Source organism: Schistocerca americana, chromosome 3 (assembly GCF_021461395.2).
Source record: "Schistocerca americana isolate TAMUIC-IGC-003095 chromosome 3, iqSchAmer2.1, whole genome shotgun sequence".
NCBI classification, from domain to species: domain Eukaryota; kingdom Metazoa; phylum Arthropoda; class Insecta; order Orthoptera; family Acrididae; genus Schistocerca; species Schistocerca americana.
In genome coordinates this window covers 72345007-72366247 of record NC_060121.1, presented here as the reverse complement: position 1 = coordinate 72366247, position 21241 = coordinate 72345007, and positions in this window count along the sequence as shown.

Sequence of the window (21241 nt, the reverse complement as noted above, 5' to 3'; positions counted from 1 at the left end):
CCTCTCCGGTGAGTCCAGTTTTAGACTCCGATGCTTCACTTCCGGTTTGAGGTATCAATTGGACCGTTGTATTGACGATGAAACACAGAAATTGCATCCGAATTTAATACAAACGGCACAATGCCGACTTAAGTACAAGAGGACTGACACTCTAACATTCTATGATTTGAACCTCTCCTGTGAGTCCAGTTTTAGATTCCGATGCTTCACCTCAGGTTAACTGTATCCCTTAGACTTTCTTATTGACGATGAAACACAAAAATTGCATCCGAATTTAATACAAAAGGCACAATGCCGACTTAAGTACAAGAGGACTGACGCTCTAACTTTCTATGATTTGAACCTCTCCTGTGAGTCCAGTTTTAGATTCTGAAGCTTCACTTGAGGTTTACGGTATGCCTTGTACCTTCTTAATGACGATGAAACACAGAAATTGCATCCGAATCAAATTATAAACGCACAGTGCCGACTTAAGTACTAGAGGACTGACACTCTAACTTTCTATGATTTGAACCTCTCCTGTGAATCCAGTTTTAGATTCCGATGCTTCACTTCAGGTTTACTGTATCCCTTGGCCCTTGTTATTGACGATAAAACACAGAAATTGCATCTGCATTTAATACAAAAGGCACAATGCCGACTTAAGTACATGAGGACTGACACTTTAATTTTTTATGATTTGAACCTCTCCTGTGAGTGCAGTTTTAGATTCCGATGCTTCACTTCAGGTATACTGTATACCTTGGACAATCTTACTGACGATGAAACTCAGAAATTGCATCCGAATTTAATACAAAATGCACAATGCCGACTTAAGTACAAGAGGACTGACACTCTAACTTTCTATGATTTGAACCACTTCTGTGAGTCCCGTTTTGGGTTCCCATGCATCACTTCAGGTTTACTGTATACCTTGGACAATCTTATTGATGAACAAACACAGAAATTACATCTGAATTTAATACAAAAGGCACAATGCCGACTTGAGTACAAAAGGACCAACCCTGTAACTTTCTATGATTTGAACATCTCCTTTGAGTCCAGTTTTAGATTCCGATGCTTCACTTCAGGTTTACTGTATCCCTTGGACCTTCTTATTGACGATGATACACAGAAATTGCATCCGAATTTAATACAAAACGCACAATGCCGACTTAAGTACTAGAGGACTGACTAACTTCCTATGATTTGAACCTGTCGTGTGAATCCAGTTTTGTATCCCGATGCTTCACTTCAGGTTAACTGTTTCCCTTGGACCAGCTTATTGACGATGAAATATTGAAATTGCATCGGAATTAAATACAAAATGCACAATGCCGACTTAAGTACAAGAGGACTGACACTCTAACTTTCTATGATTTGAACCTCTCCTGTGAGTCCAGTTTTAGAATCCGATGCTTCACTTAAGGTTTACCGTATCAATTGGACCTTTGTATTGACGATGAAACCCAGAAATTCCATCCGAATTTAATGCAAAAGGCACAATGCCGACTTAAGTACAAGTGGACAAACACTCTAACTTTATATGATTTGAACCTCTCCTGTGAGTCCAGTTTTGGATTCCGATGCTTCACTTCAAGTTTACTGTAACCCTTAGACCTTCTTATTGACGATGAAACACAGAAATTGCATCCGAATTTAATGCAAAAGGCACAATGATGACTTAAGTACAAGAGGACTCACACTCAAATTTTCTGTGGTTTGAACCTCTCCTGTGAGTCCCGTTTTAGATTCCGATGCTTCACTTCAGGTTTACTGTAATCCTTGGACCTTCTTATTGATGATGAAACACAAAAATTACATCTGCATTTAATACAAACGGCACAATGCCGACTTAAGTACAAGAGGACTGACACTCTAACATTCTATGATTTGAACCTCTCCTGTGAGTCCAGTTTTAGATTCCGATGCTTCACCTCAGGTTTACTGTATACCTTGGACCTTCTTATTGACGATGAAACACAGAAATTACATCCGAATTTAATACAAAAAGCACAATGCCGACTTGAGTACAAGAGGACTAACACTCTAACTTGCTATTATTTGAACCTCTCCTTTGAGTCCAGTTTTAGATTCCGATGCTTCACTTCAGGTTTACTGTATGCCTTGGACCTTCTTATTGACGATGATACACAGAAATTGCATCCGAATTTAGTACAAAAGGCACAATGCCGACTTAAGTACAAGTGGACTGACTAACTTTCTATGATTTGAACCTCTCCTGTGAGTCCAGTTTTGGATTCCGATGCTTCACTTCAGGTTTAACGTATGCCTTGGACCTTCTTATTGACGATAAAACGCAGAAATTGCATCAGAATATAATACAAAAGGCACAATGCCGACTTAAGTACAAGAGGACTGACACTCTAACTTTCTATGATTTGAACCTCTCCTGTGCGTCCTGTTTTAGATTCCAATGCTTCACTTCAGGTTAACTGTATCCCTTAGACCTTCTTATTGACGATGAAACACAAAAATTGCATCCGAATTTAATACAAAAGGCACAATGCCGACTTAAGCACAAGAGGACTGACACTCTAACTTTCTATGATTTGAACCTCTCCTGTGCGTCCTGTATTAGATTCCAATGCTTCACTGCAGGTTTACTGTGTCCCTTGGACCAGCTTATTGACGATGAAACACAGAAATTGCATCCGAATTTAATACAAAAGTCAAAATGCCGACTTAAGTACAAGAGGACTGACACTCTAACTGTCTATGATTTGAACCTCTCCTGTGAGTCCAGTTTTAGATTCCGATGCTTCACTTAAGGTTTACTGTATCCCTTGGACCTTCTATTGGCGATGAAACACAGAAATTTCTTCCGCATTTAATACAAAAGGAACAATGCCGACTTAAGTACAAGAGGACTGACACTCTATCTTCCTATGTTTTGAACCTCTCCTGTGAGTCCAGTTTTAGATTCCGATGCCTCACTTCAGGTTTAGTGTATAACTTGGACCTTCTTATTGACGATGATACACAGAAATTGCATCTGCATTTTATACAAAAGGCACAATGCCGACTTAAGTACAAGAGGACTGACTAACTTTCTATGATTTGAACCTCTCCTGTGAGTCCAGTTTTGGATTCCGATGCTTCACTTCAGGTTTAACGTATGCCTTGGACCATCTTATTGACGATAAAACGCAGAAATTGCATCAGAATTTAATACAAAAGGCACAATGCCGACTTAAGTACAGGAGGACTGACGCTCTAACTTTCTATGACTTGAGCCTCTCCTGTGAGTCCAGTTTTAGATCCCGATGCTTCACTTCAGGTTTAACGTATCCCTTGGACCTTCTTATTGACGATGATACACGGAAATTGCATCCGAATTTAATACAAAATGCACAATGCCGACTTAAGTACAGGAGGAGTGACTAACTTTCTATGATTTGAACCTCTCCTGTGAGTCCAGTTTTAGATTGCGATGCTTCACTTCAGGTTTACTGTATACCTTGGACCTTCTTACTGAAGATGAAGCACAGAAGTTGCATCCGAATTTATTACAAAAGGCACAGTTCCGACTTAAGTACAAGAGGATGGACACTCTAACTTTCTATGACTTGAACCTCTCCTGTGAGTCCAGTTTTAGATTCCGATGCTTCACTTCAGGTTTACTGTATACCTTGGTCCTTCTTATTGACGATGAAACACAGAAATTGCATCCGAATTTAATACAAAAAGCACAATGCCGACTTAAGTACAAGAGGACTGACACACTAAATTTCTATGATTTGAACCACTCCTGTGAGTCCAGTTTTAGATTCCGATGCTTCCTTCAGGTTTACTGTATCAATTGGACCTTCTTATTGACGATGAAACACAGAAATTCCATCCGAATATAATACCAAAGGCACAATGCTGACTTAAGTACAAGAGGAGTGACACTCTAACTTTCTATGACTTGAACCTCTAATGTGAGTCCAGTTTTAGATTCCGATGCTTCAATTCAGGTTTACTGAATCCCTTGGACCATCTTGTTGACGATGAAACACAGTAATTGCAACCGAATTTAATACAAAAGGCACAATGCCGACTTAGGTACAAGAGGACTGACACTCTAACTTTCTATGATTTGAACCTCTCCTGTGAATCCAGTTTTAGATTCCGATGCTTCACTTAAGGTTTACTGTATCCCTTGGACCTTCTTATTGACGATGAAACACAGAAATTGCCTCCGCATTTAATACAAAAGGAACAATGCCGACTTAAGTACAAAAGGACTGACACTCTATCTTCCTATGATTTGAACCTCTCCTGTGAGTCCAGTTTTAGATTCCGATGCTTCATTTCAGGTTTACTGTATACCTTGGACCTTCTTATTGACGATGATACACAGAAATTGCATTCGAATTCAATACAAAAGGCACAATGCCGACTTAAGTACAAGAGGACTGACTAACTTTCTATGATTTGAACCTCTCCTGTGAGTCCAGTTTCGGATTCCGATGCTTCACTTTAGGTTTAACGTATACCTTGTACCTTCTTATTGACGATGAAAACAGAAATTGCTTCCGAATTTAATACAAAAGGCACAATGCCGACTTAAGTACAAGAGGACTTACACTCAAACTTTCTGTGATTTGAACCTCTCCTGTGAGTCCCGTTTTAGATTCCGATGCTCCACTTCAGGCGTACTGTAATCCTTGGACATTCTTATTAATGATGAAACACAGAAATTGCATCTGAATTTAATAAAAACGGCACAATGCCGACTTAAGAACAAGAGGACGGACACTCCAACATTCTATGATTTGAACCTCTCCTGTGAGCCCAGTTTTAGATTCCGATGCTTCACTTAAGGTTTACTGTATACCTTGGACCTTCTTATTGACGATGAAGCACAGAAATTACATCCGAATTTAATACAAAAGGCACAATGCCGACTTGAGTACAAGAGGAATAACACTCTAACTTGCTATTATTTGAACCTCTCCTTTGATTCCAGTTTTAGATTCCAATGCATCACTTCAGGTTTACTGTATGCCTTGGACCTTCTTATTGATGATGATACACAGAAATTGCATCGGAATTTAATACAAAAGGCACAATGCCGACTTAAGTACAAGAGGACTGACTAAATTTCTATGATTTAAACCTCTCCTGTGAGTCCAGTTTTGGATTCCGATGATTCACTTCAGGTTCAACGTATGCCTTGGACCTTCTTATTGACGATAAAACGCAGAAAATGCATCAGAATTTAATACAAAAGGCACAATGCCGACTTAAGTACAAGAGGACTGACACACTAACTTTCTAGAATTGGAACCTCTATTGTGAGTCCATTTTTAGATTCCGATGCTTCACTGCAGGTTTACTGTGTCCCTTGGACCAGCTTATTGACGATGAAACACAGAAATTGCATCCGAATTTAATACAAAAGGCACAATGCCGACTTAAGTACAAGAGGACTGACACTCTAACTTTCTATGATTTGAACCTCTCCGGTGAGTCCAGTTTTAGATTCCGATGCTTCACCTCCGGTTTGCCGTATCAATTGGACCGTTGTATTGACGATGAAACACAGAAATTGCATCCGAATTTAACACAAACGGCACAATGCCGACTTAAGTACAAGAGGACTGACACTCTAACATTCTATGATTTGAACCTCTCCTGTGAGTCCAGTTTTAGATTCTGAAGCTTCACTTGAGGTTTACTGTATGCCTTGTACCTTCTTAATGACGATGAAACACAGAAATTGCATCCGAATCAAATTCAAAACCCACAGTGCCGACGTAAGTACTACAGGACTGACACTCTAACTTTCTATGATTTGAACCTCTCCTGGGAATCCAGTTTTAGATTCCGATGCTTCACTTCAGGTTTACTGTATCCCTTGGCCCTTGTTATTGACGATAAAACACAGAAATTGCATCTGCATTTAATACAAAAGGCACAATACCGACTTAAGTACATGAGGACTGACACTTTAATTTTTTATGATTTGAACCTCTCCTGTGAGTGCAGTTTTAGATTCCGATGCTTCACTTCAGGTATACTGTATACCTCGGACAATCTTATTGACGATGAAACTCAGAAATTGCATCCGAATTTAATACAAAATGCACAATGCCGACTTAAGTACAAGAGGACTGACACTCTAACTTTGTATGATTTGAACCACTTCTGTGAGTCTCGTTTTGGGTTCCCATGCATCACTTCAGGTTTAGTGTATACCTTGGACCTTCTTATTGACGAAGAAACACAGATATTACATCCGCATTTAATACAAAACTTACAATGCCGACTTGAGTACAAAAGGACCAACCCTGTAACTTTCTATGATTTGAACCTCTCCTTTGAGTCCAGTTTTAGATTCCGATGCTTCACTTCAGGTTTACTGTATCCCTTGGACCTTCTTATTGACGATGATACACAGAAATTGCATCCGAATTTAATACAAAACGCACAATGCCGACTTAAGTACTAGAGGACTGACTAACTTTCTATGATTTGAACCTGTCGTGTGAATCCAGTTTTGTATCCCGATGCTTTACTTCAGGTTTACTGTTTCCCTTGGACCAGCTTATTGACGATGAAATATTGAAATTGCATCCAAATTAAATACGAAATGCACAATGCCGACTTAAGTACAAGAGGACTGACACTCTAACTTTCTATGATTTGAACCTCTCCTGTGAGTCCAGTTTTAGAATCCGATGCTTCACTTCAGGTTTACCGTATCAATTGGACCTTTGTATTGACGACGAAACCCAGAAATTCCATTCGAATGTAATGCAAAAGGCACAATGCCGACTTAAGTACAAGAGGACACACACTCTAACTTTCTATGATTTGAACCTCTCCTGTGAGTCCAGTTTTGGATTCCGATGCTTCACTTCAAGTTTACTGTATCCCTTAGACCTTCTTATTGACGATGAAACACAGAAATTGCATCCGAATTTAATACAAAAGGCACAATGATGACTTAATTACAAGAGGACTGACACTCAAATTTTCTGTGATTTGAACCTCTCCTGTGAGTCCCGTTTTAGATTCCGATGCTTCACTTTAGGTTTACTGTATGCCTTGGACCTTGTTATTGACGATGATACACAGAAATTGCATCCGAATTTAATACAAAAGGCACAATGCCGACTTAAGTACAAGGGGACTGACTAACTTTCTATGATTTGAACCTCTCCTGTGAGTCCAGTTTTGGATTACGATGCTTCACTTCAGGTTTAACGTATGCCTTGGACCTTCTAATTGACGATAAAACGCAGAAATTGCATCTGAATATAATACAAAAGACACAATGCCGACTTAAGTACAAGAGGACTGACACTCTAACTTTCTATGATTGGAACCTCTCCTGTGAGTCCAGTTTTAGATTCCGATGCTTCCCTGCAGGTTTACTGTGTCCCTTGGACCAGCTTATTGACGATGAAACACAGAAATTGCATCCGAATTTAATACAAAAGGCAAAATGCCGACTTAAGTACAAGAGGACTGACACTCTAACTGTCTATGATTTGAACCTCTCCTGTGAGTCCAGTTTTAGATTCCGATGCTTCACTTAAGGTTTACTGTATCCCTTGGACCTTCCATTGACGATGAAACACAGAAATTTCTTCCGCATTTAATACAAAAGGAACAATGCCGACTTAAGTACAAGAGGTCTGACACTCTATCTTCCCATGTTTCGAACCTCTCCTGTGAGTCCAGTTTTAGATTCCGATGCCTCACTTCAGGTTTACTGTATACCTTGGACCTTCTTATTGACGATGATACACAGAAATTGCATCCGAATTCAATACAAAAGGCACAATGCCGACTTAAGTATAAGAGGACTGACTAAATTTCTATGATTTGAACCTCTCCTGTGAGTCCAGTTTTACATTCCGATGCTTCACTTCAGGTTTAACGTATACCTTGGACCTTCTTATTGACGATGAAACACAGAAATTGCATCCGAAATTAATACAAAAGGGCACTATGCCGACTTAAGTACAAGAGGACTGACACTCAAACTTTCTGTGATTTTAACCTCTCTTGTGTGTCCCGTTTTAGATTACGATGCATCACTTTAGGTGTACTGTAATCCTTGGACCTTCCTATTAATGATGAAACACTGAAATTGCATCTGAATTTAATACAAACGGCACAATGCCGACTTAAGTATAACAGGACTGACACTCTAACTTTCTACGATTTGAACCTCTCCTGTGAGCGCAGTTTTAGATTCTGATGCTTCACTTCAGGTTTACTGTATCCCTTTGCCCTTGTTATTGACGATGAAACACAGAAATTGCATCTGCATTTTATACAAAAGGCATAATGCCGACTTGAGTACAAGAGGACTGACACTCTAACATTCTATGATTTGAAACTCTCCTGTGAGCCCAGTTTTAGATTCCGATGCTTCACTTCAGGTTTACTGTATACCTTGGACCTTCTTATTGACGATGAAGCACAGAAATTACATCCGAAATTAATACAAAAGGCACAATGGCGACTTGAGTACAGGAGGACTAACACTCTAACTTGCTATTATTTGAACGTCTCCTTTGAGTCCAGTTTTAGATTCCGATGCTTCACTTCAGGTTTAACGTATGCCTTGGACCTTCTTATTGACAATAAAACGCATAAATTGCATCAGAATTTAATATAAAAGGCACAATGCCGACTTAAGTAAAAGAGGACTGACACTCTAACTTTCTTTGATTGGAACCTCTCCTGTGAGTCCAGTTTTAGATTTCGATGCTTCACTGCATGTTTACTGTGTTCTTTCGGCCAGCTTATTGACGATGAAACACAGAAATTGCATCCGAATTTAATACAAAAGGTACAATGCCGACTTAAGTACAAGAGGACTGACACTCTAACTTTCTATGATTTGAACCTCTCCGGTGAGTCCAGTTTTAGATTCCGATGCTTCACTTCCGGTTTACCGTATCAATTGGACCGTTATATTGACGATGAAACACAGAAATTCCATCCGAATTTAATACAAAAAGCACAACGCCGACTTAAGTACAAGAGGACTGACACTCTAACTTTCTATGATTTGAACCTCTCCTGTGCGTCCAGTTTAGATTCCAATGCTTCACTTCAGGTTAACTATATCCCGTAGACCTTCTTACTGACGATGAAACAAAAAAATTGCATCCGAATTTAATACAAAAGGCACAATGCCGGCATAAGTACAAGAGGACTAACGCTCTAACTTTCTATGATTTGAACCTCTCCTATGAGTCCAGTTATAGATTCTGAAGCTTCACTTCAGGTTTACTGTATGCCTTGGACCTTCTTAATGACAATGAAACTCAGAAATTGCATCCGAATCAAATTCAAAAGGCACAGTGCCGACTTAAGTACTAGAGGACTGACACTCTAACTTTCTATGATTTGAACCTCTCCTGTGATCCAGTTTTAGATTCCGATGCTTTACTTCAGGTTTACTGTATCCCTTGGCCCTTGTTATTGACGATGAAACACAGAAATTGCATCTGCATTTAATACAAAAGGCACAATGCTGACATAAGTACATGAGGACTGACACTTTAATTTCTTATGATTTGAACCTCTCCTGTGAGTCCAGTTTTAGATTCCGATGCTTCACTTCAGGTATACTCTATACCTTGGACATTCTTATTGACGATGAAACTCAGAAATTGCATCCGAATTTAATACAAAAGGCACAATGCCGACTTAAGTACAAGAGGACTGACACTCTAACTCTCTATGATTTGAACCACTCCTGTGAGTCCCGTTTTGGATTCCCATGCATCACTTCCGGTTTACTGTATAACTTGGACCTTCTTATTGACGAAGAAACACAGAAATTACATCCCAATTTAATACAAAAGGCACAATGCCGACTTGAGTACAAGAGGACCAACTCTCTAACTTACTATGATTTGAACCTCTCCTTTGAGTCCAGTTTTAGATTCCGATGCTTCACTTCAGGTTTACTGTATCCCTTGGACCTTCTTATTGACGATGATACACAGAAATTGCATCCGAATTTAATACAAAAGGCACAATGCCGACTTAAGTACTAGAGGACTGACTAACTTTCTATGATTTCAACCTGTCCAGTGAGTCCAGTTTTGTATTCCGATGCTTCACTTCTGGTTTACTGTTTCCCTTGGACCAGCTTATTGACGATGAAATACTGAAATTGCATCCGAATTAAATACAAATTGCACAATGCCGACTTAAGTACAAGAGAACTGACACTCTAACTTTCTATGATATGAACCTCTCCTGTGAGTCCAGTTTTAGAATCCGATGCTTCACTTCAGGTTTACCGTATCTATTGGGCCTTTGTATTGACGATGAAACCCAGAAATTCCATCCGAATTTAATGCAAAAGGCACAATGCCGACTTAAGTACAAGAGGACACACACTCTAACTTTCTATGATTTGAACCTCTCCTGTGAGTCCAGTTTTGGATTCCAATGCTTCACTTCAAGGTTACTGTATCCCTTAGACGTTCTTATTGATGATGAAACACAGAAATTGCATCCGAATTTAATACAAAAGGCACAATGCCGACTTAAGTACAAGAGGACTGACACTCAAACTTTCTGTGATTTGAACCTCTCCTTTGAGTCCCGTTTTAGTTTCCGATGCTTCACTTCAGGTTTACTGTAATCCTTGGACCTTCTTATTGATGATGAAACAAAGAAATTACATCTGCATTTAATACAAACGGCACAATGCCGACTTAAGTACAAGAGGACTGACACTCTAACATTCTATGATATGAACCTCTCCTGTGAGTCCAGTTTTAGATTCCGATCCTTCACTTCAGGTTTACTGTATCCCTTGGACCATCTTATTGACGATGAAACACAGAAATTGCATCCGAATTTAATACAACAGGCACAATGCCGACTAAAGTACAGGAGGACTGACACTCTAACTTTCTATGATTTGAACCTCTCCTGTGAATCCAGTTTTAGATTCCGATGCTTCACTTAATGTTTACTGTATCCCTTGGATCTTCTTATTGACGATAAAACACATAAATATCCTCCGCGTTTAATACAAAAGGAACAATGCCGACTTAAGAACAAGAGGACTGACACTCTATCTTCCTATGTTTTGAACCTCTCCTGTGAGTCCAGTTTTAGATTCCGATGCCTCACTTCAGGTTTACTGTATACCTTGGACCTCCTTATTGACGATGATACACAGAAATTGCATCCGAATTCAATACAAAAGGCACAATGCCGACTAAAGTACAAGAGGACTGACTAAATTTCAATGATTTGAACCTCTCCTGTGAGTCCAGTTTTGGATTCCGATGCTTGACTTCAGGTATAACGTATACCTTAAACCTTCTTACTGACGATGAAACACAGAAATTGCATCCGAATTTAATACAAAAGGAACTATGCCGACTTAAGTACAAGAGGACTGACACTCAAACTTTCTGTGATTGGAACCTCTCCTGTTAGTCCCGTTTTAGATTCCGATGCTTCACTTCAGGTATACTGTATACCTTGGACATTCTTATTGACGATGAAACTCAGAAATTGCATCCGAATTTAATACAAAAGGCACAATGCCGACTTAAGTACAAGAGGACTGTCACTCTAACTTTCTATGATTTGAACCACTCCTGTGAGTCCCGTTTTGGATTCCCATGCATCACTTCCGGTTTACTGTATAACTTGGACCTTCTTATTGACGAAGAAACACAGAAATTACATCCCAATTTAATACAAAAGGCACAATGCCGACTTGAGTACAAGAGGACCAACTCTCTAACTTACTATGATTTGAACCTCTCCTTTGAGTCCAGTTTTAGATTCCGATGCTTCACTTCAAGGTTACTGTATCCCTTAGACGTTCTTATTGACGATGAAACACAGAAATTGCATCCGAATTTAATACAAAAGGCACAATGCCGACTTAAGTACAAGAGGACTGACACTCAAACTTTCTGTGATTGGAACCTCTCCTGTTAGTCCCGTTTTAGATTCCGATGCTTCACTTCAGATGTACTGTAATCCTTGGACTTTCCTATTGATGATGAAACACAGAAATTGCATCTGAATTTAATACAAACGGCTCAATGCCGACTTTAGTACAAGAGGACAGACACACTAACATTCTATGATTTGAACCTCTCCTGTGAGCCCATTTTTAGATTCTGATGCTTCACTTCAGGTTTACTGTATACCTTGGACCTTCTTATTGACGATGAAACACAGAAATTACATCCGAATTTAATACAAAATGCACAATGCCGACTTGAGTACAAGAGGACTAACACTCTAACTTGCTATTATTTGAAGCTCTCCTTTGAGTCCAGTTTTAGATTCCGATGCTTCACTTCAGGTTTACTGTATGCCTTGGACCTTCTTATTGACGATGATACACAGGAATTGCATCCGTATTTAGTACAAAAGGCACAAAGCCGACTTAAGTACAAGAGGACTGACTAACTTTCTATGATTTGAACCTCTCCTGTGAGTCCAGTTTTGGATTCCGATGCTGCACTCAGGTTTTACGTATGCCTTGGACCTTCTTATTGACGATGAAACGCAGAAATTGCATCAGAACTTAATACAAAAATCACAATGCCGACTTAAGTACAAGAGGACTGACACTCAAACTTTCTATGATTGGAACCTCTCCTGTGAGTCCAGTTTTAGATTCCGATGCTTCACTTCAGGTTTACTGTTTCCCTTGGACCAGCTTATTGACGATGAAATACTGAAATTGCATCCGAATTAAATACAAAATGCACAATGCCCACTTTAGTACAAGAGGACTGACACTCTAACTTTCTATGATTTGAACCTCTCCTGTGAGTCCAGTTTTAGAATCCGATGCTTCACTTCAGGTTTACCGTATCAATTGGACCTTTGTTTTGACGATGAAACCCAGAAATTCCATCCGAATTTAATGCAAAAGGCACAATGCCGACTTAAGTACATGAGGACACACACTCTAACTTTCTATGATTTGAACCTCACCTGTGAGCCCATTTTTAGATTCCGATGCTTCACTTCAGGTTTACTGTATACCTTGGACCTTCTTATTGACGATGGTACACAGAAATTGCATCCGAATTTAATACAAAAGGCACAATGCCGACTTAAGTACAAGAGGACTGACACTCTACCTTTCTATGATTTGAACCTCTCCTGTGAGTCCAGTTTTAGATTCCGTGCTTCACTTCAGGTTTACCGTATCAATTGGACCGTTGTATTGACGTTGAAACACAGAAATTCCATCCGAATTTAATACAAAATGCACAATGCCGACTTAAGTACAAGAGGACTGACGCTCTAACTTTCAATGATTTAAACTTCTCCTGTGAGTCCAGTTTTAGATTCTGATGCTTCACTTCAGGTTTACTGTATCCCCTGGACCTTCTTAATGACGATGAAACACAGAAATTGTATCCGAATTAAATACAAAAAGCACAGTGCCGACTTAAGTACTAGAGGACTGACACTCTAACTTTCTATGATTTGAACCTCTCCTGTGAATCCAGTATTAGATTCCGATGCTTCACTGCAGGTTTACTGTATCCCTTGGCCCTTGTTATTGACGATGAAAAACAGAAATTGCATCTGCATTTAATACAAAAGGCACTATGCCGACTTAAGTACATGAGGACTGACACTCTAATTTTTTATGATTTGAACCTCTCCTATGAGTCCAGTTTTAGATTCCGATGCTTCACTTCAGGTTTACTGTATACCTTGGACCTTCTTATTGACGATGAAACACAGAAATTGCATCCGAATTTAAAACAAAAGGCACAATGCCGACTTAAGTACAAGAGGACTGACACACTAACTCTCTATGATTTAAACCACTAATGTGAGTCCCGTTTTGGATTACCATGCTTCACCTCAGGTTTACTGCATCCCTTGGACCTTCTTATTGACGATGATACACATAAATTGCTTCCGAATTTAATACAAAAGACACAATGCCGACTTAAGTACAAGAGGACACACACTCTAACTTTCTATGATTTGAACCTCTCCTGTGAGTCCAGTTTTGGATTCCGATGCTTCACTTCAAGTTTACTGTATCCCTTAGACCTTCGTGTTGACGATGAAACACAGAAATAGCATCCGAATTTAATACAAAAGGCACAATGCCGACTCAAGTACAAGAGGACTGACACTCTAACTTTCTGTGATTTGAACCTCTCCTGTGAGTCCCGTTTTAGAATCCGATGCTTCACTTCAGGTTTAATGTAATTCTTGGACCTTCTTATTGATGATGAAACACAGAAATTACATCTGCAATTAATACAAAAGGAACAATGCCGACTTAAGTAAAAGAGGACTGACTAACTTTCTATGATTTGAACCTCTCCTGTGAGTCCAGTTTTGGATTCCGATGCTTTACTTCAGGTTTAACGTATGCCTTGGACCTTCTTATTGACGATAAAACGCAGAAATTGCATCAGAATTTAATACAAAAGGCACAATGCCGACTTAAGTACAAAAGGACTGACACTCTAACTTTCTATGATTGGAACCTCTCCTGTGAGTCCAGTTTTAGATTCCGATGCTTCACTGCAGGTTTACTGTGTCCCTTGGACTAGCTTATTGACGATGAAACACAGAAATTGCATCCGAATTTAATACAAAAGGCACAATGCCGACTTAAGTACAAGAGGACTGACACACTAACTTTCAATGATCTGAACCTCTCCTGTGAGTCCAGTTTTAGAATCCGATGCTTCACTTCAGGTTTACCGTATCAATTGGACCGTTGTATTGACGATGAAACACAGAAATCCCATCCGAATTTAATACAAAAGGCACAATGCCGACTTAAGTACAGGAGGACTGACACTCTAACTTTCTATGATTTGAACCTCTCCTGTGCGTCCAGTTCTAGATTCCAATGCTTCACTACAGGTTAACTGTATTCCTTAGAACTTCTTAATGACGACGAAACACAGAAATTGCATCCGAATGTAATACAAAAGGCACAGTGCCGACTTAAGTACTAGAGGACTGACACTCTAACTTTCTATGATTTGAACCTCTCCTGTAAATCCAGTTATAGATTCCGATGCTTCACTTCAGGTTTCCTGTATCCCTTGGCCCTTGTTATTGACTATGAAACACGGAAATTGCATCCGCATTTAATACAAAAGGCACAATGCCGACTTAAGTACATGGGGGCTGACTAACTTTCTATGATTTGAACCTCTCCTGTGAGTCCAGTTTTGTATTCCGATGCTTCACTTCAGGTTTAACGTATACCTTGGACCTTCTTATTGGCGATGAAACACAGAAATTGCATCCGAATTTAATACAAAAGGCACAATGCCGACTAAAGTACAAGAGGACTGACACTCAAACTTTCCGTGATTTGAACCTCTCCTGTGAGCCCCGTTTTAGATTCCGATGCTTCACTTCAGGTTTACCGTATCAATTGGACCGTTGTATTGACGATGAAACACAGAAATTCCATCCGAATTTAATACAAAAGGCACAATGCCGACTTAAGTACAGGAGGACTGACACTCTAACTTTCTATGATTTGAACCTCTCCTGTGCGTCCAGTTCTAGATTCCAATGCTTCACTACAGGTTAACTGTATTCCTTAGAACTTCTTATTGACGATGAAACACAAAAATTCAATCCGAATTTAATACAACAGGCACAATGCCGACTTAAGTACAAGAGGACTGACGCTCTAACTTTCTATGATTTGAACCTCTCCTGTGTGTCCAGTTTTAGATTCTGAAGCTTCACTTCAGGTTTACTGTATCCCTTAGACCTTATTAATGACGCTGAAACACAGAAATTGCATCCGAATCAAATACAAAAGGCACAGTGCCGACTTAAGTACTAGAGGACTGACACTCTAACTTTCTATGATTTGAACCTCTCCTGTGAATCCAGTTTTAGATTCCGATGCTTCACTTCAGGTTTACTGTATCCCTTGGCCCTTGTTATTGACGATGAAATACAGAAATTGCATCTGCTTTTAATACAAAAGGCACAATGCCGACTTAAGTACATGAGGACTAGCACTTTAATTTTTTAAGATATGAACCTCTCCTGTGAGTCCAGTTATAGATTCCGATGCTTCACTTCAGGTATACTGTATACCTTGGACCTCCTTATTGACGATGAAACTCAGAAATTGCATCCGAATTTAATACAAATGGCACAATGCCGATTTAAGTACAAGAGGACTGACACTCTAACTTTCTATGATTTGAACCACTCCCGTGAGTCCCGTTTTGGATTCCCATGCATCACTTCAGGTTTACTGTATACCTTGGACCTTCTTATTGACGAAGAAACACAGAAATTACATCTGAATTTAATACAGAAGGCACAATTCCGACTTGAGTACAAGAGGACCAACCCTCTAACTTTCTATGTTTTGAACTTCCCCTTGAGTCCAGTTTTAGATTCCGATGCTTCACTTCCAGATTACTGTATCCCCTGGACCTTCTTATTGACGATGATACACAGAATTTGCATCCGATTTTAATACAAAAGGCACAATGCCGACTTAAGTAATAGAGGACTGACTAACTTTCTATGATTTGAACCTGTCCTATGAGTCCAGTTTTGTATTCCGATGCTTCATTTCAGGTTTACTGTTTCCCTTGGACCAGCTTATTGACGATGAAATACTGAAATTGCATCCGAATTAAATACAAAATGCACAATGCCGACTTAAGTACTAGAGGACTGACTAACTTTCTATGATTTGAACCTCTCCTGTGAGTCCCGTTTTAGATTCCGATGCTTCACTTTAGGTTTACTGTAATCCTTGGACCTTCTTATTGATGATGAAACACAGAAATTACATCTGCATTTAATACAAACGGCACAATGCCGACTTAAGTACAAGAGGACTGACACTCTAACATTCTATGATTTGAACCTTTCCTGTGAGTCCAGTTATAGATTCCGATGCTTCACTTCAGGTTTACTGTATCCCTTGGCCCTTGTTATTGACGATGAAACACAGAAATTGCATCTGCATTTAATACAAAAGGCACAATGCCGACTTAAGTACATGAGAACTGACACTCTAATTTTTTATGACTTGAACCTGTCCTGTGAGTCCAGTTTTGGATTCCGATGCTTCACTTCAGGTTTACTGTATACCTTAGACCTTCTTATTGACGATGAAACACAGAAATTGCATCCGAATTTAATACAAAAGGCGCAATGCCGACTTAAGTACAAGAGGACTGACACTCTAACTTTCTGTGTTTTGAACCTCTCCTGTGAGTCCCGTTTTAGAATCCGATGCTTTACTTCAAGTTTACTGTAATCCTTGGACCATCTTATTGATGATGAAACACAGAAATTACATCTGCATTTAATACAAACGGCACAATGCCGACTTAAGTAAAAGAGGACTGACACTCTAACATTCTATGATTTGAACCACTCCTGTGAGTCCAGTTTTAGATTCCGATGCTTCACTTCTGGTTTACTGTATACCTTGGACCATCTTATTGACGATGAAACACAGAAATTACATCCCAATTTAATACAAAAGGCACAATGCCGACTTGAGTACTAGAGGACTAACACTCTAACTTGCTATTATTTGAACCTCTCCTTTGAGTCCAGTTTTAGATTCCGATGCTTCACTTCAGGTTTACTGTATCCCTTGGACCTTCTTATTGACGATGATACACAGAAATTGCATCCGAATTTAATACAAAAGGCACAATGCCGACTTAAGTACAAGAGGACTGACAAACTTTCTAAGATTTGAACCTCTGCAGTGAGTCCAGTTTTGGATTCCGATGCTTCACTTCAGGTTTAACGTATGCCTTGGACCTTCTTATTGACGATAAAACACAGAAATTGCATCAGAATTTAATACAAAAGGCACAATGAAGACTTAAGTACAAGAGGACTGACACTCTAACTTTCTATGATTTGAACCTCTCCGGTGAGTCCAGTTTTAGATTCCGATGCTTCACTTCAGGTTTACCGTATCAATTGGACCGTTGTATTGACGATGAAACACAGAAATTCCATCCAAATTTAATACAAAAGGCACAATGCCGACTTAAGTACAGGAGGACTGACACTCTAACTTTCTATGATTTTAACCTCTCCTGTGCGTCCAGTTCTAGATTCCAATGCTTCACTTCAGGTTAACTGTATTCCTTAGACCTTCTTATTGACGATGAAACACAAAAATTGAATCCGAATATAATACAAAAGGCACAATGCCGACTTAAGTACAAGAGGACTGACGCTCTAACTTTCTATGATTTGAACCTCTCCTGTGTGTCCAGTTTTAGATTCTGAAGCTTCACTTCAGGTTTACTGTATCCCTTAGACCTTCTTAATGACGATGAAACACAGAAATTGCATCCGTATCAAATACAAAAGGCACAGTGCCGACTTAAGTACTAGAGGACTGACACTCTAACTTTCTATGATTTGAACCTCTCCTGTGAATCCAGTTTTAGATTCCGATGCTTCACATCAGGTTTACTGTATCCCTTGGCCCTTGTTATTGACGATGAAACACAGAAATTGCATCTGCTTTTAATACAAAAGGCACAATGCCGACTTAAGTACATGAGGACTAGCACTTTAATTTTTTAAGATTTGAACCTCTCCTGTGAGTCCAGTTTTAGATTCCGATGCTTCACTTCAGGTATACTGTATACCTTGGACCTTCTTATTGACGATGAAACTCAGAAATTGCATCCGAATTTAATACAAATGGCACAATGCCGAATTAAGTACAAGAGGACTGACACTCTAACTTTCTATGATTTGAACCACTCCTGTGAGTCCCGTTTTGGATTCCCATGCATCACTTCAGGTTTACTGTATACCTTGGACCTTCTTATTGTCGAAGAAACACAGAAAATACATCTGAATGTAATACAAAAGGCACAATTCCGACTTGAGTACAAGAGGACCAACCCTCTAACTTTTTATGATTTGAACCTCTCCTTTGAGTCCAGTTTTAGATTCCGATGCTTCACTTCCAGTTTACTGTATCCCTTGGACCTTCTTATTGACGATGATACACAGAATTTGCATCCGAATTTAATACAAAAGGCACAATGCCGACTTAAGTAATAGCGGACTGACTAACTTTCTATGATTTGAACCTGTCCTGTGAGTCCAGTTTTGTATTCCGATGCTTCATTTCAGGTTTACTGTTTCCCTTGGACCAGCTTATTGACGATGAAATACTGAAATTGCATCCGAATTAAATACAAAATGCACAATGCCGACTTAAGTACTAGAGGACTGACTAACTTTCTATGATTTGAACCTCTCCTGTGGGTCCCGTTTTAGATTTCGATGCTTCACTTCAGGTTTACTGTAATCCTTGGACCTTCTTATTGATGATGAAACACAGAAATTACATCTGCATTTAATACAAACGGCACAATGCGGACTTAAGTACAAGAGGACTGACACTCTGACATTCTATGATTTGAACCTCTCCTGTGTGTCCAGTTTTAGATTCCGATGCTTCACTTCAGGTTTACTGTATCCCTTGGCCCTTGTTATTGACGATGAAACACAGAAATTGCATCTGCATTTAATACAAAAGGCACAATGCCGACTTAAGTACATGAGGACTGACACTCTAATTTTTTATGACTTGAACCTCTCCTGTGAGTCCAGTTTTGGATTCCGATGCCTCACTTCAGGTTTACTGTATACCTTGGACATTGTTATTGACGATGAAACTCAGAAATTACATCCGAATTTAATACAAAAGGCACAATGCCGGCTTGAGTACAAGAGGACCAACCCTCTAACTTTCTATGATTTGAACCTCTCCTTTGAGTCCAGTTTTAGATTCCGATGCTTCGCTTCAGGTTTACTGTATCCCTTGGACCTTCTTATTGACGATGATACACAGAAATTGCATCCAAATTTAATACAAAAGGCACAATGCCGACTTAAGTACAAGAGGACTGACTAACTTTCTATGATTTGAACCTGTCTTGTGAGTCCAGTTTGGTATTCCGATGCTTCACTTCAGGTTTACTGGTTCCCTTGGACCAGCTTATTGACGATGAAATACTGAAATTGCATCCGAATTAAATACAAAATGCACAATGCCGACTTAAGCACAAGAGGACTGACACTCTAACTTTCTATGATTTGAACCTCTCCTGTGAGTCCAGTTTTAGAATCCGATGCTTCACTGCAGGTTTACCGTATCAATTGGACCTTTGTATTGACGATGAAACACAGAAATTCCATCCGAATTTATTGCAAAAGGCACAATGCCGACTTAAGTACGAGAGGACTGACTAACGTTCAATGATTTGAACCTCTCCTGTGAGTCCAGTTTTGTATTCCGATGCTTCACTCCAGGTTTAACGTATGCCTTGGACCTCCTTATTGACGATAAAACACAGAAAATGCATCAGAATTTATTACAAAAGGCACAATGCCGACTTAAGTACAAGAGGACTGACACTCTAACTTTCTATGTTTTGAACCCCTCCTGTGAGTCCAGTTTTGGATTCCGATGCTTCACTTCAAGTTTACTGTATCCCGTAGACCTTCTTATTGACGATGAAACACAGAAATTGCATCCGAATTTAATACAAAAGGCACAATGCCGACTTAAGTACAAGAGGACTGACACTCTAACTTTCAATGAATGGAACCTCTCCTGTGAGTTCAGTTTTAGATTCCGATGCTTCACTGCAGGTTTACAGTGTCCCTTGGACCAGCTTATTGACGATGAAACACAGAAATTGCATCCGAATTTAATACAGAAGGCACAATGCCGACTCAAGTACAAGAGGACTGACACTCTAACTTTCTATGATTTGAACCTCTCCTGTGCGTCCAGTTTTAGATTCCAATGCTTCACTTCAGGTTAACTGCATCCCTTAGACCTTCTTACTGACGATGAAACACAAAAATTGCATCCGAATTTAATACAAAAGGAACAATGCCGACTTAAGTACAGGAGGACTGACGCTCTAACTTTCTATGATTTGAACCTCTCCTGTGAGTCCAGTTTTCGATTCTGATGCTTCACTTCAGGTTGACTGTATCCCTTGGACCTTCTTAATGACGATGAAACACAGAAATTGCATCCGAATTTAATACAAAAAGCACAGTGCCGACTTAAGTACTAGAGGACTGACACTCTAACTTTCTATGATTTGAACCTCTCCTGTGAATCCAGTTTTAGATTCCCATGCTCCACTTCAGGTTTACTGGTTCCCTTGGCCCTTGTTATTGACTATGAAACACAGTAATTGCATCCGCATTTAATACAAAAAGGCACAATGCCGAC